Source organism: Ambystoma mexicanum, chromosome 10, assembly GCF_040938575.1.
Source record: "Ambystoma mexicanum isolate Mex_15411 chromosome 10, UKY_AmexF1_1, whole genome shotgun sequence".
NCBI classification, from domain to species: Eukaryota; Metazoa; Chordata; class Amphibia; order Caudata; family Ambystomatidae; genus Ambystoma; species Ambystoma mexicanum.
Genome location: NC_090932.1, coordinates 368,908,544 through 368,931,768, shown reverse-complemented (window position 1 = coordinate 368,931,768; position 23,225 = coordinate 368,908,544). Strand labels below are relative to the sequence as shown.

Here is a 23,225-nt window from a genome sequence, read left to right as displayed (position 1 = left end):
GTGTTCTGATTGAGTGCCAGGTGAGGCTGTCTAGTCATGACTGCCATGGGTCACCCATGTGGTCCTTCAAAACCTTTCTCCGGCCTTGTGTTTCCGTTAAACAGTATCCCTTCTGACCACAGTTCACTTTTTGCACATGATTAATCCACTTGACCTTCAGCTGTCCTCTTTCCACAACATTGTTCATACTGTTTTCCTCTTCATTCAGCCTGATTGATGAAATCATTAGCATATTTACCAGACATTTTTGTGGCCTACTGTCCCAAATGTGGAATACTTCTGTCATAGATTACACCACACAATGGCCCACATTTCTTGACTTATTAGGGGAAAGATTTCTACAATCAGGCTGATTGAGTATTGTGCACCTAAACATGGCCTGCACACTATCATTTTGAGACCCTGTTTGAATGTTGAACTTGACAATTGTATCCTCTCATGTCGAAGCGACCAACCATTGATGTATCCATGTGCCTACCATCAATGCATCAGTAAACACTGGCATTGTTGCATCGTGTGGCACATGCATGTTTTCTCACTCTTTTTACATGTATAATTTCATGATGTCCATCTCACATGGATGGGTGACAGTACTGATTTGCTACCATCTGGGTGTCCTTGTCAAATCTGCCATGGCTATGGTACGTGCCGTCTGTGTGCTGGCATGTGTCATGTATGTGGATTGTCCATGCCACTCACAGGCTAATGTTTGATGCCAGTGCTATCCAGCATGCAGCACATGTGTTGGTTTTCCATCTTGCAGTCATCAGTGTGTGCTTTTTGCCTCCCCTTCCAACTTATTGACAGTGCATGCATGCCAGAGTTATTGTCATGTGGGACATGTGTCATTTATGTACTGGATCTCTGCCTCGTCATGAATATGTGTGTCTGCTAGGGTGCTCATGCCTGTTTTCATTTGTTATCTTTCATGTTTTTGCAGATGATGAGGCACTTGATGCTGTTGAGGAGGAGGGGATGGCGCAGGCCCAGGAGGACTCACAGCCACAACCGGGCACCAGTGGAGGACGTGGGGTGGTGGTGGGTGAAAACCCATTACTCCTACAGACCATACTGTCCACGGGTGTCTCTGGGTACACCTCCGGAGACCTCTATGAATCAGGTGCTGAATCGGACATTGAGGCATATGTGCCGTCACAGGTGAGTGTTTCTGGCAGGGATGGTGTTCTGTCCAACCCACCTGCACCGGGGGTAGACCCCTCTATGGGGTGTTCAAAAGTCCGCCTGTGGCGGTTACGGATGCAGGGTCACGCTCCACAATATTTGCTCCCGTTCCTGGGCCAGCAGATCAAAGAAGGAATGCAGTCCTGCAGCCTCAGGCAGTGCCAGCACAGCAAGGTGCACATCACCTTGCCCCAAACAGGTATGGTGCCCGCCAATGTGGTGGCCATGCGCCACCAGGCAATACTGTGTGGGATAACTCCATGTACATAGCAGCAAAACAGGGGGCATTGTGTGAAATGATAGCTCAGGCAATGGATAGGGTGGCTACTTCCATTCTCCCCCCTGAAAGGCAGATGGAGCTCCAGCAGCAGGCCACAGAGTCCATTTGCCACTCACACAGGGAGGACATGTTGGCGTCCGACAGGGTGCGACGGGCTGGACTGGAGACTCTGTGCACAGCCATATCTGTAGAGTCACAGGCCCACAGGGAAGCCCTGAGGTTAGAACACAGCTCCCTCAGAAATACTGTGGTTGAACTTGAGGTGTCCCGGAGTACAAGGTCAGAACAAGGTCAGAACAGCAGCTGGAGCAGCTGACACGCACACTCTCAGCTGAGCTCCAGGCAACCAGTCAGGAGATCCGGGCATCACGCGAGGCCATGCAGGCAGAAATGCGTGCTACCCGTGAGGTGCTGCATGGGGATCTTCGTACCATCATCCTGCAGAACCAAACCTTTCAGACCCGCATGATTGCTGATATGGAGGAGCATGCCAGGACTTTGCCTGGTCTGCCTCCCATATCACGGCCACTTTCTAATGTACAACCAGAGGGTGAGGACAGCGACGGCAGTTCTCCCACTGTAGCGTAGGCATGCAGGCCATGAGCCCATGGAGGTATTTTTTTTTCTCTCAACATCCACGCATGTGGGTGTTATGGTGCACCCTGTACCTCATCCCTCCTGGGTGGCCCCTCCCCCCCGGTCCACACAAGGCCATTATTTTATTTTAAACAGTGTGGTGCTTTGTGTGGCTCCCATAGGCATCCACTGTGTATTCCAGCTGGGCGCATGCAGGCTTGTCCTTGCTTTGGGTTAGATGCTTGGGTTCCTGACACACACACTCCTCCTGCTTCCCCTTTCATGGGCTTGCAAAGGGTGTGACCAAGTGACAGTAACTTACACAGTGACATTGAGCTCCCGTAAGTTTTGTGGACAGTCTGTAGTCAAAACTGTGTATACATCCCTAGTGGGTATTGTTGTAGAAATCTCCACTACATGGTGGATTTATGTATGGTTCTACATCCATGACTTTTTCCTTATATACATGTACCTTCATCATGTCTTAACAAGCCCGTCTACTTTGCAGATGCAGTTCATGTTGTATGCAGAACACTGAAACATTTGCCTACCATCAACACTATGCAGTTGGAAGGGGTCGATGTGCTGCCTTAGTGATGTTGTGATACTTGCACTACTTTGATTTTTAATTCTCATATATTGCCACTCTTTCAACATGTACTGATGTTTTCTCTTGCTGGTAAGTATTTGTTCATGTTTGTTGTTTATTTATTCATTATTGAGAGCAAATTGTCTGTGGCCTGTTTCCATTTAGGACAGTGGACTTTGGACAACTTGTGTCATGTCTTGTGCATTCATTTGGTTGCTTTTACATTGCATACCATGCCATGGAGTGTTGGGGAGGTGTTGGGTGACATGCCACTATTTTGATGTGGTATTTTGCAAGGGGGTAGTCATTCATGCTGCATGCATTTGTGCCTTTTTGTGACACAGCATTGGGTGTTTTTGAGTAGCTAGGGATGCACACAATGTAGCACTTCCAGATGAACAATCTCAGGCTGTTATGGTTGTGACAGTTGACTGTCCCTTTTGTCATCATCATTGATTGTGAGCTGGTTTGTGCCAGGCTTGTGTGCACTCCGTCGGGGTGGGATTTTAGGTGAAGTAATTTGCCACAAGCTGGGTCCGAGCTGCCTCACCACGTGCCCTTTCACCTCCCATGCGCATCAGCCGTGCATGTGGGTGGGGATGTGGGGGTACCACCATGTCCACTGGCACGCCCTGCCAGGTTGCAACGTTGTGCAGGACTCATGCTGCCACTATGAACCTGCACACTACTGGGGGCGCATACGGCAGCTGCCCACCAGAGCAGTCAAGGGAGCGAAAGCGTGACTTGAGCACTCCGAATGTGCGCTCCACTATGCCCCAGATTGCAATATGCGCTGTGTTGTATCTTACCTTGGGTGGTGTGGTGGGGTTCCGAATTGGTGTCATCATGTAGGTGCTCAGAGGGTAGGCACTGTCCCCTGGGGAGGTGATAATGGTTGTCATTAGTGGGGTTTTCCCATTTCTCAGTTTCTGACATGCATGCATGTGCAGAGGCATTTATACTCACCAATTAGCCATGTATCGCCATGCCGGCCAGCATCCAGGTCCCGGTTTAGGGGTGACATTCTGAATATGAAACTATCATGGCTGGACCCTGGATAGTCGGCATATACTGAGGTGATGATTCCCTTGGCATCACATACAACCTGCACGTTGATGGAATTCCAGTGCTTGCGGTTGCGATAGATATGCTCAGTGGCCCTGGGTGGACGTAGAGCCACATGGGTGCAATCAATGGCACCTAGGACTTTGGGGAAGTGTGCCACCCCGTAAAATTGCTGGACAACAGCCTGCCTTTCTGCAGGTGTTCTGGGCATGTATATGTGCCTGCGGACTGAGGGGCGTGCAGTCATGATGGCCAACACCTGGTGTAGGCAGCGTGACTGCGTGGCCTGTGACACACCCGCCCACTATGGCACTTGTCCGCTGAAATGAACCAGTAGCCAAGAAGTGCAGTACATTGAGCACCTTTTCCAAGGTGCTCAGTGCTTGCGAGCACAGGGGGGGGTGATGTGAGGTCATCCTCCCACTCCCTCACCAGGTCTAGGATTATGTGTGGTGGAAACCTGTACCTCCCATACACCTGGTCATCAGGCATCCCAAAAAGGCTGGTCCTGGGTAAAAAAAGCAGGGCCTGGCTATCCTCCTCCTCCTGCGGTGTCCCACGACCACTGCTGAGAGGAATGGTATATTCATCGTAGCGTCTGAGTTTGTTTGTTGTTTGCGCGCACTTTTATGCTGCGCAGGGCTGCTCACACCTGCTTCCTGCTGGCGTACGTGTTTCCGGATTAGCGCGTCTTTTTTGCCGCACGCCTTTCCCCTGTTTGATTCCATGAATATGTGTTGTTAGCGCGCGTGTGGGCGTTGCGAGCATTTACCTCCTGTACTTCCCCCGTAACGCCCACTTTTTCACGCGTTGTTCCCCATTCCGCGTGTTGCGCCCACTTTTCTTGTGTGCGCTACACTATGTGTGCTTTCCCTGTGCGCGTTGCGCATGTCGTTTAGTGACGTGTGCTCCCGTGTGCGCCACCTACGGATTTGGCGCACACCCCAGCTTTTACTAGCGCAGCGCATTCCATGAATTAACCAACGGCTGCGTGCGTGGCTTTGGCATGCGTGTGCTGCGATTTTCTCACTTGCGCTCCCCTTTTCGACGCACATTTATTCCATGAATTACCCTGTGTGTTTTTACAACAAAGTTCCAATTCTAAGCAGGAAGCAATAATATTAGCCATCTTTCCTGTAGCTCTGCTCTGCTGCTATCACTAATGCAAGCATATTATGGAGTTGTTTAAGTGTGTGCTGTTTCCTATTTTTGGTTGAGAGTATTTTTACTCCCTGTTTTGTTGTTGTTTATTTATTTTTATTTATTTATTTGGATTTATAAAGCGCCCAGCGGCCCGGAGGCATCGTGGTGCTGTTACAGAATATTTACTTGAAGCAGTTGTGACATTTGTTACATAGGAGACAGATATTAAAAAAGACAGAGTAAACAGTTGTTCCGTGGTTACAGAGGAACAATGATGGGTGAAGTGCAGTAATGCTATGGTTTAGTTAAACAACTTTGACCCTGGTTCATGGATTATTTGCGCCAAAAAAAACGGGATTTGTGTGCCATTCTGCCCGCAAATCCCTATTTAACAAATGGGGATTTGAGCCAGAATGGCGTACAAATCCCGTTCTTTTTCGGCGCAAATAATCCATGAATCAGGGCCTTTGTTTTTAGAGCTTTTCTGAAGGTTGTGAGGGATTCTTCCTTTCTTAAAATCAGTGGAAGGGAGTTCCATGCTTTGGCGGCTAGTACTTCAAAGCTGGTTCCGCCAGCTTTGGCTCTGTTGAATGTTGGGACTGCGAGTCTGTGTGAGTACTGGTCACGTATTGGTCTTTGGGCCGGAGCCTGGTGTATTCTTTCAGCTAGGTAGGCTGGGGCGGTCTGGGCAAGGCATCTGTGCGTGATTGTGAGGGCCTTGAAGGTTATGCATTCTTTGACAACCTTTCGTTGGTATGACTATTGGCCTCTTTTTAGAGAGTAAATGTGGCGTGTCCACTGCTCGCCATTGGGGCTGGCTGTCAACATCCCACCGAGTGCATGGGATTATTATAACAATGTTGCTTGCCACTGCGACATGTTACATTGGAAACCTAACCAACACCTAACATCTTTTTAACCAAGTTCTCTATGCTGCCCCACTCAACCATCCTAGCATCTGTTTATGCCTTGTTTAGGTACAAGAGAAAATAACTATTGCCTGTAAATATTAAAGAGGCTCTGGAGTGTTCCTCAGCATGGGCCCAGCGCTCCAAATAGGAAACAGTAAAATGGTAACCATTTTGAAATGTTACATTTTAAATTAACCAATTTGAAATTTAGACATTTTACAATTGTTCAGTGAGCTTTGTTTGATAATGGGGCCTATCCATCCCTTGCAATGCCATTGAATCATTCCTTCATATTTAGATTTAAAAGGCACAGCTTGCCGCTTTATCCATTAGTGATGCCATATAGGGATTTCTTTATGGCAGGGGTGATTTCAATGAAATCAGAATTCCTTTAGCGAGAGCAGGCAAAAGGCAAGGAGGGTAAAGTTCATGTTTAATAAGACATGTATTCTAAAGAACTGCAACATTTTGAATGATTATTTCAATGTGCAAAATTAACATCACTAACAAAGCAGGTTAGGCAGAGGTTGCTAGGAACTCTATATTAATGTAAATTGCATGGGGCAATTCTTGGAGTGGAAGGAGAATGAAACCGCAGTGAGCTGCACACCTCACTGGAACTGGTGCCTGCTCTCTTGATTAGTGGCCACTTCCTTTCCATGCTCACTTGCTTCCAACCCCAATCCTTGCCTCTCACATTCATTAATGAGCCACAGGGAAAAAGTCATATTTTGTTTTGTCCCTGTCCAATCAGATATTGCATCTGGAATGCGGTATTGTCCGCCTCAGAAATGTGAGGCTGACAACTTTTGGAGGAATTCTCAGAAAATGCCATTTATTAAATTAAACAGTTCATCACACGCCTCACTATCCCTACCCTGACAAGGATTTCCATGCCTAGCAAAAACTAAAGGAAACACTCTAACACAGGATATCTGGCCCTCACACTTAAGCATAAAATACACAAGAAAATATATGGCAATTCACAACAAACATCAACAATGGTATTTCTCATATAATCACAGTCTCTCTTATGAACCTGTGTGAGCTTCCCTTCCCCAGGTTTCATGTTAAGTTCAGTTCAATTGCTCAACATGAAGAAACAAGGAAATCTGGGTTTGCAACAAAGTTCCAACTCAATTCTTGACTCCTTCACTTTGTCGAAAGAAAATTTGGTGAAACAATGATCAACCAACAGAAATATTTCTTCTTCTTCTTCTTCCTGGAATAATAATTTCCACTTTGTCAAATAGCATCAATAATGCTCTGGGTCATTATGCTTTTCCACAATTAAGAAATGTTATAGAAGAAATGCAGTTCCTTGTCTGATTCAAAGATTCACAGAAACACAACTTCTGGCAAGGTAAAAGAAACACAGCCTCTTAGTAGCGTTTCTCAAGTCTCTCTTTATAGATTTATGAATCAACATTTATATCTTTGTCAAGATTACTTCACTGCACCACTACTTCCACCTGGATAATTCTCCTACCAGATTAACTTCTTTAAGGATTCACCATGTGTGTCTTCTCACCTGCCCCATAGTGTTCCAAATTCAACGGGGCTTCTGAAGTTTTAAATCTACTGACAACAAATGATTTATCACAGCTTCAACAGTCTGCAACTTTGTGATTTTAGTAACTTTCCAAAAAAGACAATATTCATATCAGTGCTTCTCAACACCTTCATGTAGGCAACGCACTCTTCCTCTGAACATTCACCTTTCAGAATGGCAGCCTTTTTGCCATTTGTCTTTCTGCAACATTAGTATTTACCACAACCTTGGCAGTTTGCACCTTTGTGACTTTTAACAACTTTTCAGAAAAAGAGAAGATCCACTTTAGTGTCCCTCAACACTTCCAAGTAAGCAAGGCACTCCTCTTCTGAACAATCACTATGTCAAAAGAGCAGCCTATTTGCTACTCTTGTCTTTCTGCCACAACAACAGCAAACATTGCACTTAAGGATGTAATTCTACCTTTCCCCCTTATGGCTTTAGTAATGTGAGGTATACCCATTTTAGGGAACATTTACATTCTGCAGGCTTCACCTTTTTACAACGTTGCATTCGCCTCTTTGCTTTCTGTCCACCAAAACCTTTGACTGAAGACAAAACGTGTACAACTCCTGGCTTGGCCAACGCATGTACCCTTTTGGCCTAGGGCAATGCTTGCACCATGCTTGCTTGATTTTGAAAAAAAATACTTGTTTCACTCTTAGCTTTGGTAATGCCTTTTTCACTCTTGGCTTAGGCAATGCTTGTTTCCTTAAAACTCACAATTCAATGTTCAGTCACTTAACTTTAGTGCTATATCATCTTCACCAGCTTCATAATTTAATTTGTCAATTAACCTTTAACTCAGAATTAGTTTTAAGCACACGCAACCGGTCTTTCATCTGGTTCAGAGTGTTTAAGATTCAATTAACGTGGTTCAGAGTTTTTTGCCCGAGTGCTATGGAAGAAGTTTACTTTAGTAACTTCCCATTGTCCGACATTTGACAGTCAGTTTATTACTACTTTCACGCATACGCAAGTGATTCTGCATGGCTACAGTTGCCTGCATTTGTTGGCGCAAGGGTTCAGTACGCTCAGTAACACTCAGCGGCTTCTGTTTTGCTCCCTTTGCGTGCTGCAGGACTTGAACTGCTTCTGACTTCGTTTGGGGACACACCCATCCTGAGTGAAGGTGGCTTTATCCCTGCCATGCAGTTACAGAGCTCCTCTCGCTCCTGGCACCCTTGACTGTTCACCAACTTTCAGCCACGGTCTCTGGCATGCTTCTTGCTTCGCAATCTCTGCAATCAGGTTCACATGGGGAAAAGCAGTCTTTCTTCTCGCCTTCCACTGTGCAACCTCTGCACTTTAGCTTTAGGGGGAACATTACCCTCTCAGCTGAAATCTGCTTGGTCAACGTCCCGGCGTTCTTCTTTCCACCAACTTCTGCTTGGATTGCCAACAATGTGCTCCTGCTCTGCTGATGCTACTGCTGAGACTATTCCAGCTCCAACTCCATCTAATGGCCTGGACCTGAGGGGGCCTTTTAAGCCCCTCTGCTTCCTTCAGGTGTGGGTCAATATGCTCAACGAGCCGACTACTCCTGCAACCTTGCTCTTGGGCTCTCTTCCTCGTCCCAGTACTTAGGGGAACATGGGACTTGTAGTCCCAACCAACAGAAGTAGTTTTTATCAGCTTTTTATTTTTAAATTCAGATTTATTTCTCTTAAATGCATTTAAGGAAAGGTTACAAGAGTTTATTTGAAAAGGAGAAGACAGTTCATTTTAGCCATTATTTATCGGTTTCCTGTCTTTGTGCCTCTGGGAGTAAAGGGGATTTTTGACCTTCGAAGTCTCAACTGGTTTTTCCTTCCATTGATATATTTAAAGATGTCACACCAGCTTTACCCACATCAACAGGTTTAATGTAAGGTTCAGACACACCATAACGACAATAATCCATTGTATGTCTTGGTACCTTTGAAAGGTCCTTCCCTGTTAGAGATAAATACTGTGTCTCATCCCACAGGATCTCCTCACTACCCTGGGCCCCATCTCCTCCTCGGTGATCCTCCCGCTGTACACCACCCCCAAGGTCCGGCTCAGGAAGCATCTGCCTTTCCCTGGCTACCTGGGAGGATACTTTAGGCATGGTTTTAGTGAAGGATCCACAGGATTCATCACCCCCCACAGTGCATTAAATTGCATCTTCTTCTAAAGCTTGTGTGCACTGATCCCTCACACGGCTTTTAAAGGAATCTCTCTGACTAGCCTTCTGGTTGCAAGCCTTAGTTCATGTACGTTGTAAATTAACTAAGCTGTGTGCTATTGCAGGTGCAAAAGCTGGTTGAAGATACCAAGATACTTAGCAGCGAAGTCGAAGCCCTGCGAGAATGGAAGAAGCAAAATCAGGACAGCATCCAGCATTTGGAGCAGGAGCGGACAAGCCTTATGGCTGAACTGGGTAAGGAGCAAGACCTGCTCTGCGGAGGGCAATGTTATGGTGGGTGGGGGAAACCTTACTCAACAGCAGGATGCATTCTCACTTGAGCTGGTTCACCGTATTTTGAGCACTTGACCACAGGGAGTTAACATGCTTTCTCTACACTCAATGCTTAGTTATGGACATACTCTTTTCCTTTCTATCTCCATGTGTTGCTGCCCTTTTCCTTCTACATTATCTTTATCATCATCATCATCATCAATAACTTTATTTTGGCACTAGGGCCATAAAAGTACATCATGGGGGCGTGGCCTGGAGCGCCAGCGATGCGGCTGCTTCCCTGAGGCCCTCCGCCCGAGACCAGCGGCATTTAGCATTTAATCAACCCCATAGCGAACTGATCGAATCGACCGATGGAGCTATGGCAAGCTGATATGCTGGGGCACTCGCCGATGTGCAGTAAGGCTCCATTATTCCCTGATTAAGCACTGAAATGGATCGAATTCCCCCGCGCTCGCAGTCCGGCAGCGACGTTTTCAAGATGGCAGATGGGACCTGCTGAGGAGGTGGAGGTGGAGCCGTGAGGAGAGATTCCTCTCCCGTCGCTGGCGAAGATTTCCAGGGTACTGACGCGGACGGAGCTGTGAAAACGGAGGGCTCCCCTCTCCGTGGCTGACCAGCGAGCAGTGTCGGAGCCAGATCCGAACCAAGGACTGGAGGAACTGCGACATCCGAGAGCGGCGACAAAAGAGAGGTGAGCCCATCCCCCATAAGCATCGGCCCTGCGGAGTGAGCGAAGCGCTCGCTCCCACTAATTGAGGGCCCTGAGGCCTTGCTCTAGACTCGGCCCAACGGGGGTGAATCACCTGAGTTCCTGATAAGTAGCTGAATTCCGGCTTCTCCTCCCCCAACACCATTCCAGCTACAACAGAGGAACCCGGACACGCGGCCATAGAAGCCTGAACCTCGATCCTCCGTTGGCCCAGTCACCTAGCGAATTCCTGGGGCGCCCCTGCTCACCGTCACCCTGATATCCTGGATCTCAGCCCAGTTTAGAGCCTGAAACAGCAGCTCCCCGGCGGGCAGTCCCCTACCCTTTGCGACCCATCCGGAAAAGGAACCCCAGGGTCATTATGTCAAAGCCCGCTAAAACACCCAAGTCCTCGGACATTTCCACCATGCTCCTAGCGCCGGATAAGGCAAAGAAGCCGAACCTTCCCCCTAGGCTCACCCCACAGAAGGCCCCGGAAGAACAAGCTAAGCTGGCCACCAAAGATGACATCGTGGCCTTCATGCGGGACATCAAAGCTGAGTTTAGATCCTGCATGACCGAGATCACCACACGTCTAGAACAGACAGACCAACGACTCACAGAAGCCGAACAGAGGATAGGAGAAGTCGAGGACTTAACCCAGAGCCATGACGCAACGCTAATAGAAATGCGACGCGAGATTCAAGCGCTCCAGACTAGAAGCGAAGTGCTCGAATTTAAGCAGGAGGACCTGGAGAATAGGGCACAACGGAATAACCTGCGCATCCGAGGGGTCCCGTCGTCTGTCCAAGACAAAGAACTAGCAGAATATATAAGCAATTTTTTCCAGGCTTTTCTCCCGCTCACGGACAAAGCTCAACTCGTCCTGGACCGAACCCACAGATTGCGCCCGAGGCGAGGAGTAGAATCAGATGGCCCCCCAGATGTAATCACTCGAGTCCATTTCTACGCCACCAAAGAGGCCATCTCGGCGATAAGCCGCACCAAGGACGAGCTCTCATTCATGGGTACCCCACTTCAGATATTCCAGGATCTCTCCCTGATGACCCTTCAGAAAAGAAGAGCCCTCAAGCCCTTGACCCTGTTCCTCCAAAGCCAGCAGATCCGCTACCGATGGCTGTTCCCTTCCACTCTCCAATTCACATACCAGGGAACCCTGCGCAAAATCAGCCATCTTGAGGACGCGAAATCCATCTTGCATCCAAACTCCCCGGAGGCCTCGCTCTCCTCCAGTCCTCATCTCCCGCCAGAAGAGCCGGACCAATCACCCCAAAGACAGCAACAACAATCCTGGTCTAAAGCACAGAGACGCCGGAAGATACGATGATCCAGTCATACCCCTCTATCGTGATCTAGCCGATCCCGAAACTAAAGCGGAACATAACTATGCCGCGGGCCCCGAGCGGCCCACACCCCACTCCGAGGAGTATGTCACCAACTCACCCTTGGAGGTGAACCAAGTCCAATGGTTCTACCCTGACCCTGTTGGCGGGGAAAACAGTTTTGGCCCTGTTGGCCGTGGAGAAGGCCGCACAGAAAACCCCGGCCCCCCACACACATCCACGTTCACCCTCCCGTTTCAGTTTGCCCTCCCGTTGGAGAGGTTATAAAACAAGACCACCAGAGAACCGTATTGTCACCAAGCTCTTGGATGATGCCTGAAACTCATGACTCACCCCCACAGAGCCCACCCCAGCCGTCGAGGAAAGCCCATGATGACCCTCAACCACACCTGAAAGTGAAGTTTCTAACCCTCAACGTCAGAGGTTTAAACGGGCCGCAGAAGAGGAAATCTATGCTACGGCGTCTACAGAACGAAGAGGCCTCAGTCGTATTCCTTCAAGAAACTCACCTGATTCCAGCAGATTTCACTAGGCTCTGCGACAGACAATTCCTGTTACAATTCCTGGCATCGAACTGCACCAAAAAAGGTGGAGTAGCTTTACTTATCGCTAAGACACTTAGACCACACATTTTAGACACTTTGCTTTGCCCAGATGGCCGCTTTGTAGCAATTAAATGCTGGATCTACGGCCAGCTATACTCCCTTATCTCGATCTACGCCCCGAATGATAAACAGGAAGAGTTTTAACCAGCTCTGGAAGATGCCCTCCGACCATTCGTGGAGGGTCAAACGATAATAGTGGGAGACTTCAACGGAGCCCCTGACCCAATCAAAGATAAATCTCACCCCCCTGCTCGTAAAGACTTCAGTGTGGCAACAGCTCTGCTTAAACTTTTCCGCTCCTTGGATATGGTCGACACATGGAGAGTCTTACACCCAGAGGCCCGCGACTACTCATTCTATTCTTATGTACACAGAACTTACTCTCGCATCGACCTGCTACTGGCTTCCCCCCAAGTCCTGGCTTACACCGATGAGGTGACCATAGGTCCCAGAATCTTATCGGATCATGCCCCGGTCATGCTAACATTGAGAGCCCATGACCCTGATCTGCTCCCAAAACTCAAGTGGTCCCTATACGACCCGATCTTGAATGACATGTCATTAAGGGATGTGGTAGCGAAGGCCATCAAAGACTACTTCAAAGAAAATAAGAGCGAGGACACTTCACCGGCCAAGACGTGGGACGCAATGAAAGCAGTTGTGAGAGGGGTCCTAATCTCCCAAGGAGCGGCCTATCCCAATAAGAAGCGCCAGACTCGCCAGATCTTACAGGAGGACGTAGAGAGAGCAGAAGCTATATGTAAAGCAAAAAACTGGACGCCCAGAACCCATCGAGCCCTGCAGATAGCTCGAAAGAAGCTAGAAGCACATTACGCTGAGGACACAGCTCAGATTCTTTCCAGAACTAAGCAGAGCTACTACGCTAAAGGGAACAAGGCCAACAAATTTCTGGTGGAAAAACTGGCGAAGACTAGAAAGAAAAATTCTATCCTAGGCCTCAGCGATTCCCAGGGCAGAGTCCAGTTCGCAGAGGGAGACAAGCAACACATCGCAGTCACTCACCTCACAGACACGATGACAGCCTCCCCGAGATCATCCGAAGAGCAGCTCTCGCAGCGCTTCCCCGGATCGCCCCTACGGTGTGAGACGAGCTGGAGACCCTGATCACGAGCGAAGAGGTCGACAAAGTCATCAAAAGTCTCAAACCAAGGCCCCCGGGTCCAGACGGATTCTCGACCCGCTTTTACAAAGTCTTTCGCTCGCAGCTGGTGACCCCCCTCACATCGCTCTTTAACTCTTTCGCTACCTCGGGGTCCATCACCTCATCCATGCAGGAATCGATCATGGTTCTCGCCCTGAAACTGGGAAAAGACCCCAGAGACATCACAGCGTATAGACCTATCTCTCTACTAAACCTGGACGCTAACATTTACTCAAAGGTCTTGGCCAACCGATTAGCGGGAGTGCTCCCGGACATCATCGACCCAGACTAGACAGGATTCGTACTGAATAGATCCGCTGCAGACAACGTCCGCAGGGTCCTAAACCTGGTCGAAGTCACTCAACGAGATGCACTTAAATTGGCTGTGCTAGATTAAGATGCGACTAAAGCCTTTGACAAAGTAGATTGGTCATTCCTCTGATTCACCCTAGAGTCCTTTCACTTTGGACCCACATTTCAGAAACTCATCTTAGTGAACTACCAATCACCGAAGACCTTGCTCCGCGTTAACAGCTTCCTATCTAACGCGAACCCCTTATCATACAGCACCAGACAAGGATGCCCCTTGTCTCCCCTGCTCTTCGTCCTGGTTATGGAGCCACTGGCCCAAAGGATCCGACTGAACCCCAGACTCAAAGGCCTCCAAGTAGGCCCCACTCAACATAAAATAGCACTATATGCGGATGATGTGTTATTAACCATATCGGACACCACCCAATTGCTGAGGTCCTCCCTGGCAGAAATTCATCGCTTTGGTAAAGTTTCAGGATTCGCGATAAACTTCGCGAAATCATCAGCCCTAGGGGTGAGACTGGAGCAGGAAGATAAGGATTCTTTCAGAGCCCTCTGCCCGATCCAGCTCAGCGAAAACTCCATCCCCTACCTAGGAGTACAGATCACAGCCCGACCGGAGGATACATACCAAGCGAACTTTCAACCACTGTTCAAGACCTTGGAGGGGGACCTCACTCGCTGGCTCTCGCAGGAGATCTCATTACTGGGCCGCATAGCGGCATGTAAAATGAACCTCCTTCCACGCCTGCTTTACACCTGTTCCGCCATTCCAGTTTTGATCCCCCGGTCCCCACTATTGCGCCTCTAAAGGAAGGTACTACGCTTCATCTGGAAAGGTAAAAAGTCAAGGAACCCGCTCAAGACAATGCTGAGCAATCCGAACTTGGGAGGCCTAGGAGTCCCAGACCTCCAGAAAACCAGATCGCAGCCCAGCTGGCTCACACTGTGGGCTGGACGATAACCTCGAACAGACCTAGATGGGTCGAGATTGAACAATCCCGCTTACCCCTCTCTCTCCGCTTCCTCCTGCACCTTTCCCCGTCCTCCGAAGAACGTGGCCGAACATCCTCTCTTCCACTAGGCAGACTGTAAAAGCTTGGGAATGTACTTGTAAACAGAGGGGAATCCATAGAGGCCTAGGCCCAGCTTCCCCGGTATTTCATAACCCAGCGTTCTCCCCAGGAACCCACCTAGTGAACTTTAAGAACTGGATCGCCGGCAGCCTCAGCTCCCTAAACCAGCTCTTTGAGAGGAATCAACCACTCACCTTTGAACAATGCAAAAACACCTTTGACCTGGCGGAAACAGACAGATTCACATACGTGCAACTGAGGCATTGGTGTTCCCATCCAACAACGCGCGAGGCAGCGACCCGAGATCTAGACCCTACAGAGCTGACAATCGCAGATCCCCCACACCGAGGGCGCATCTCAGCGATGTACAAGCTGTTGCAGACGAATCTCCTGGTCGCTAGAGCAACCTACATGAACCAATGGGAAACAGACCTAGGACACCCAATAGAAGACCAGGTCTGGTCAGACATTTGGTCTCGCACGCGGGCCTCCTCCTTCTGCATCACTAATCGGGAGTGTGCCCATAAACTACTTCTAAGATGGTACTACCCGCCACTTAGACTATACCATATCAACCCAGCCTTGGACCCTCGATGCTGGCGTCGATGCGGCCTACAGGGATCGTTCATCCATATGTGTTGGTCCTGCCCAGTGGTTGCAAACTTCTGGGCCCAATGCATCGCACCATAGCAGACATAACTGGGATAAAGCTGCCCTTGGAGCCAGAATCAATCCTACTAGGAGCCCCGCTTCCAGGCATATACCCAAGGTCGGGTAAAAGTGCCACCCTCCTCACTCACCTCCTCCTGGCCGCTAAAATCACAGTGGCACGAACCTGGAAATCGCCGGAGGGACCCCTGCTGATCCTATGGTGGCTGAAACTTTGGGACATCTTTGTCGCAGAAAAGATCACGGCGGCAAACAGAGGCCTCCTTCACCGCTTCACGAACATCTGGTCCCCTGTAATAGACTATGACCAGAGCTATCCAGCACTAACTTTTAAGCCACGAGCGGTAGCAAATGCTCTAACGGCAAGGAGCGCGGAGATGATACAACGGACCGAAGAGCAAGATTTGGACGTTAACTAAGGGGGGACGGGAATGGCGTTAATGATGGGGGAGGAGATGATCAATGAGCTGCACAAAGTGTCATGAAAGAATATGTTGTAATGTACTTTTCCCTGGTGTGTCGATCAAAAATAAACATGTTTTAAAAAAAAAAAGTACATCCTGATTCATACCAATTATTAAAGCAACAGTAAATATGCATACTTCCACAATACAATGAAGCCAATAACAGGAGCAACCCCCCCACCCTTTATTTACCATCCCAGGCCCTCTCTAGCTGATTTTCAATTCATCCAAGAAAACAGGTTTAATAGTTCTGAGTGGGTTTCCTGAAGTCCTTGCCACGAATTGCACTGCATTTCCACCCAAAAGCACGGAACAGTGTTTTATAATTCCAGGAGCATAAATGTTATTCTGTGCGTAATGGGGTTTGACTTTGATCACACTGTTTTACAGGCACTGTATTTCACATCAAAATCCAGAATCCTGTACGCTACTCTTTGCTCCCTGAAATAAATACGATGAATAAGGTCAAATGCGCTCTCCCCGACTGAGTGAAGAATGGAGAAATTTGAAATGTCCTCCCGGGTTACAAACAAGATAGATTTATGTTGTGAAACGCTCCCGATTTACCATAAGCAAGCATTTCGCATACTCATGGTAAATTTGGATATGAATGTCAGACCCAGGGCATGAGGAGATACCATATCATTTTGTTGTGGGAGAGGATACAACTAGCATTACTTTAACCGGAAAAAGATTTCTTTGTGTCACAATAGTTACAAATGTTTAAGTTAATTCTAGAGAAATTTGCTGCCAGATTTACAATTAGTTTTAGCAGGGCTTGTTAGCACTAGGGTGTGCTTACAGCCGCTTAGGGTATTTATTTGCAGCTGCTTTTGGGTGCCAGGCACAGGCTGAGAATTGGTGTTCCTTTTGTTGCCCATGATTGACATTGCCATTAATGCTTCAGAATCCCAGCTTTTTTGGGGGTATCTTAACCTGCTCCCTCTTTTTAGGGCACTAGAAAGGGAACATTATTTTTGTCCACTCACAATTGCATTTTCAATTTGGGGATCAAATGTACTGTTATATTTAAGGGACAAAACAAAGGGGGTCCTGGGAGTCTCTCTGCTGGACATTAGCCCAGTTACGAGAGCCTTACCCAGATTCCTTAGCTCACTACTTTTCACAGAGGAGAAATATCCCAAACATATCAGTCTTTGTCCTGTCCTGGGGGCAGTCCAGCACCAAAATGCTAGGCTATTCTCCTCTGAACAAGAGCACCAACAGCAACCCCAGACACGTGTTTCGGTCTGGTTGGACCTCATCAGTAGGGTGGAGCTCTGCCGCTCTAAAAATAGTGAGCAAGGGGGACACATCTGGGTGAGACCCAATGTTACTTAAATATACAAAAAACAAGGGGGTCCTGGGAATCTGTCTGCCGGACATTAAGGGTACATTTGCATAATTTCATTTTAAATAAATGACACTTCATGAGTATGTTGGAGGCAAAAAGGAACATAACCATTGCAAATGTCATGATGCCTAACCCCGGGAATCAGGACCAAGCCCATCAGCCCCAGGAGCAGGCATCCAGATACTTATTAAAAGCCCAACAGCCCCGGCTAGGGGCTATCTGGCTACAGTCCTGGCGCCATAGGCACCAGGCTCATAAAAGGAATCAGTCCTGGCGCCATAGGCGCCAGGCTCATATGCTTTACTTACCTCATGCAGACCATGCTGCAAATTAATCCAAGCCAACGTGAGGCTTGAATGGGTCTACTTTACTTCAGGGACTATTTTTCCACTCGGGTGTGGTCTTGGAGGGACTTCTTACCTGGGACTACTTTGAAGGCTATTTAAACCACGCCCGAACAGCAGCACACGCTTCGCGTTATTCTGCATCCAGCAGCGTAACGCTCACCGTGCCTGCAAGTCAGCATCCAGCCTTCTGCCACGCCCGTCTTGAGTCTGGAGCTCCTAGAAAAAGAGGAAAGAAGAAGCAAAGGTTAGAATAAGAACATTACTTTAATTTCTCACCTGATTCCGGATCCATCGCGCCTTCGAACTTGGAAAAGGACATTATTTTCACACGCGTCGCATCGCCAGCTGCAGCGCCGCACTGTACTCACCAGCCTTCACAGCATCTCTACGATCCGGCGTAGTCTCCATCATTTCTTCGCCGAATCCCGGCACATAGGTGACAAAGACATTACAAGGTGGGCCGAGAGAGCCAACAAAGACAATCTCTTTTACCACCATAGCCTTACCTGATTTTACCGCCAGAGGCATTAATCTTCTACGTGCCACACCTGCAAGAAGAGAGAAAGCAACAGGTTAAGCACTGGCATCTTTTACCGGACAGTTTTGGGTAATACAGACTCTTACCTGAACGCCATCAGCTGCCACAAGACAATCTTCTTTTGGATCAAGCTGCAAGATAGGAGGCGAATCAGACAAGAGTGGATATCAGACATATTGAACTCTTTTGAACTTTATACTTGCGTCTCCTCGTCGGAACCTCAGAGTCAATATTCATCTGGAACTCTCATCATTCCTTCGGACCAGTGAAGTAACTGGTATCTACGCGCCCCTGCATTCCACGCAGGATGGAGAGCTCATCATTCAAAACCATAAGGTGAGACTAATGAAAGGGGACTTCGGAGGTGTTTAGTGGGGAGAGAACAGTGAGGTGTCATCACTTAAATCCACGGGAGGCTAATTCCCTTTCTCCATTTCAGGAGAATACTTCTACGGGTCAAGCAGACGAAATTAGGCGGGCCAGTCCAGTCTGTCATCTCTGCACTATGCGTCATGCTGGTGGAGATCGCAGCTATCCAGTTCCGATCGATGCCCCTGTGGGAGCCAGGTGAGCGTCACAGCAAATAGGTACTTTTGTGTTTGGGGTAGTTACAATATTATGGATGAGAAACAGGCTTTTGTAGAGGGGGAGATGGTCAGTGTTGTTTTGTGTTGTGGAGATATCAACCACAGATGTATATTCTTAGAATAAACATTATAAATATAACTACATTGGAAAAGTAAAACGGTTGTACTCTCCTGAACAGAACAGAATCAAACACAAGAAACAGGACCAGATCTCACCCATATGGTCTTTTAAACACTGGCATCACCAGAGACACACACGAATGGTGCTGTAAACGCCATAAAGAATTCACCCATTCTGCTGAATTTAGCTCAACACTACTCAGCAGAAGTGGAAGAATTAGATTTAGAATGAGAACAAATCAAATACATAATATAGCTTTATAGACTGGGGGGTCGTTTTGCAGGATAGTGACCCACCAACATAAGTTGGGTAAGTGTCATTATCCCAGGTGATGAAGACCCCAGCCGAACTCTATAAGGCTATTAGCACATGGTGATTGTAGCACTACATTTTTGGAGTTTTGGTGGTAATATAAAAAATGCTTGTTTAAGTGTGAGTAAAGTAAGGAGACAACCTGAGTTAGTCAATTAAATGTGTTTTTAATGTGTAGTACTTAAAATGACATGGTTATTTTAATAAATTAAGCATTTTAATTGTAACTTTGTCAAACTGGCAAATATATAACATGAGCATGCATTAGGTGTCATGTAATAGTCAACTGTAAGAAAGTGATAACCCTCCATTGTGTGAATTAGCTTGTTGCAGGAACAAAGGACCTCCTAGCGAGGAATTGTTTCATTGAAACAATAAAGCGACTGAAAATTGCATTGTTGCACTGTCTACTTTTGAAGACATAATGTTCAGAATGCATTCGATATCAGTAATTATTGACTGCACTCTAAACATTCGGTTTGGCTGAGAGGAGGTCACTAATGATCTGCATACTTATGCAATAAAGCACTATATACTAACCTGCTATTATCATAAAAAAACAACATACCCTATGGAATCACTCACCGGTCCCTAGACTTCCATACAAAAAATTGAATGGCAATTGATCACCACACGTGAGCCTTCACATATTTTAGGAGACTCAGTGCCCAATTGTGAGGTTGGTTTGCAGTGGTATGACAATTTTCATAATGCACGCCAAATTTCATGTTTACCTATCAAGACAATGCTAGAGATAGGCAACCCAGGACTCTTCAAACCGCCACACCGACCAAACTGTCCCGACTCGCGAGGCTGTACACTACATGTGCAAAATGCAAAAGGCCTATGGGCTTCAGCCAAATTTAAACACTGACAACCCAATGCACTTAGAGACCCTGAGTACTCACTCAGGAAAAGGAATGTGGATGTTATACTATGTTATGTTAAAAGATTTTATAAAGCGCAACCTTCACCAATTAAGGCATCGTGGCTCAGTAAAGAGCTGAGGCGGAGAACAACTGAAGGAAAGGGAAAAATAGAAGTTAAAAAAGGAATGTTTTGAGATGACTTCAGAATAGAGGATGACTTTCAGTCGCACATAAGGAACAAGGGAGTTTGTTCACCCATGAGCGTTTGTACCTAGGCACCTGGATTAGAAGTGCATGTTCAGATCTTAAAGCTAGGGAGGGAATGTACAGGAACATTGTTTGTGAAGGTACTCTTCACCTGTGCCATACAAGGCATGATGAACAATATGGTGAGCAATAGGTAGCCCTAGAAGGGAGGGAAGAACTGGCGAAATTGAGGTGCAAAGGGGAGTTCTTGTAGCAGCTCTAGCTGCAGAATTCTGCAACACCTGCAAAAGGTTCAGGAGGTAGCAAGGTTGGGCTAGATAAAGACAATTACAATAATCTGTAATCTCAAAGATGGAAGATGCAACCACCAGGGCGCACAGGTGAGCCTGGCAGAAATGGAAGAACCTTACAGAGAATTTTTATTTTGAAGTATCCACTTGGACAGACAATGCTGAGCTTGACTGAACATAGAGAGACACAGAGATTTTACAGCCTAGGTCTTTAACCAGCGCAGCTGGAGTAGGAAGGGGTCCCAAAGAAGTTGGCCAGAAGGCCATTGTCCAGAAGGAAGTAGAAGAGTAGGGGCAGATAACCAGAACTTCAGTTTTGTCTGCATTCACCTTTAGCCAATTTTGATTCATTCAACGGCGCACATATGCATCTGCGGTTGCCAGATCAAGACGCACGATGATTTGAGTATTGTCGGCGTATGAGTAGCAGCGAACCCATGGGATTGGATGAGCCTGGACAAAGGCTGAATGTAGTCATTAAACAGTATAGGGGACAAAGCAGAACCTTGGGGAAACCCATAAGTGATAGAAATGTTATCAGATTGAAAAGGATGAAGAGAAAGTGACTTAGAGCGATCACATAGAAAAGAACCAAACAAGAACAGGACTGAGCTGGAGATACCTGCACTAGACAGCTGTAGGAGCAAGGTTGAGTGGTCATCTGTGTCAAAGGCAGCTGATAGGTCTAATAGGATCAGTGCATCCACCCAATCTTGGTCAGAAAGTCGCATAAGATCATTTGCAACTGATACCAGCACCGACTGAGTGCCTCATCCAGGACGAAAACTGTACTTAAAAGGGTCAAACAAAGAGGAGTTTTCCAGAAAAGAAGAAATTAAAGGGGCAACCAGGGATTCCCAGGGCTTTGTAAAAAAGGGTAGTAAAGAAATGGGGCAATAGTTAGCAGATAAGGACAGATCCAAAGTAGGTTTTTTCAGAAGTGGTATCACCAGAGCGTGTTTCAGAACTGAAGGTGTCAAAGCAGAAGAAAAAGACTGATTAATAGCGCCACCCCATCTTGGTCAGAAAATCGCATAAAATCATCCGTGACTGATACCAGAACCGACTGAGTACCTCGTCCAGGACGAAAACTGTACTTAAAAGGGTCAAAGAAAGAGGAGCTTTCCAGAAAATTAGAAATTAAAGGGGCAACCAGGGATTCTAAGAACTTTGTCATAAACGGTAGTAAAGAAATGGGTATCACCAGAGCGTGTTTCTGAATTGAAGGTATCAAAGCAGAAGAAAAAGACTCATTAACAGCGCCAATAACAGCAGGAGTAATGGCCGGTATAATAGATTTCATGATTGAAAGTGGAATGGAATCCAGCGGAGAGGCTGATCTCATCTTCTGAATAGGGTCAAAGCGCTGCCACTGAGATGCAGAGGAGAAGCTGCCAAGGGGAATCAGAGGCATGTTGGAAGCTGGCAAACGAACAAAGTGCTACACAGAGCCGACGACAAGCCGCAGAGTGACACGAGTGACGCAAAGGACCCAAAGGCTGCTGCTGAGAACCGGTGATCTCGCTGAGAGGTCAGGGCTGCTGGGGCACCTTGGATGGTGTACCGCATACAGAAAAAAACACAGTATAAGAGCTGGGGGAGGCCTGAGCAAGATAACAGGCCCCCCTGGGACATTTACTATAACCTAAAAAGTTCATGGATGAGGATTTGGAACCAATAGTCATATTATAAAATACACATGAGGAAAACAGTGTGGAAGTCCATGGAAAAGGGGTTTGGGCCCGTAGCCAAATTGTGAAATAAAACAGTGTGGCAGAAAAGACTGAAATAAAATAAATGTTGAAAGAAAGTCCTGTCAGGAGAGTATACCAGCCAAAGACAAGTGGTTGAAGTGAATTGCATAATGAAACTCCTGGCAGGAGAGTACACCAGACAAAGCCAAGAGGCTGAAGTGAACTACAGTGAATGTGAAAAGGAACCTGGCAGGAAAGTTAGTATACCAGGTGGTTTTTCGAGCCTGGGACCTGCACCCAAAATGTATCAAGGAACTATATGAAAGAACCAGGCAGGGTAGTATGCCAGCCATTGTTGTTGTGTGAGAAAGAGAATCCCAAGGAAGATTCATGCCCTTTGGATTTTTAATCACGTTGAATGTGTGAAGTTCTTGGGGAAGGGAGACATTTCCCCTGGAATAAGTTACAATATCAAGAGGATGGGAGTTATCCTCTTGAGCTACAAAGGGCCTCATTACGAGTTAGGCTGTAAATTATGAATTTTGGTTTTGAGTGGAGGATTTACCTCCAGCAAAACCCTGGAGGTCAATCTTCCCACTCAATGCCCAAAAATCAGCGCAATTGGCGGAAATTACTGCAGCGAAAATTCCACACAAAAAAGCCCCATTGGGTCCAGTGGACCCAAAATAAATGGGGAATTTCATCACCACTTGTAACCAGGCAGAAATTCCGCCTGACCAAGTGGCAGTAACAGTAATTACCTCTGCATTTCCGCCTAACTCAGAGTGATTCCCTGGAACTGTGAGCATTATTCATTTGGAA

At 47.2% G+C, this 23,225-nt stretch overlaps 1 long non-coding RNA gene across 1 annotated transcript in view; it reads left to right on the top strand.

Annotated features, from left to right (window-relative positions):
* The window catches only part of LOC138493175 (uncharacterized), a 184,703-nt gene that overhangs the window by 119,737 nt on the left and 41,741 nt on the right, over nt 1–23,225 (top strand). The window contains exon 2 of the long non-coding RNA XR_011276292.1: nt 9,573–9,702. This is a non-coding gene — a long non-coding RNA (uncharacterized lncRNA). The remainder of the gene's footprint in view (nt 1–9,572; nt 9,703–23,225) is intronic.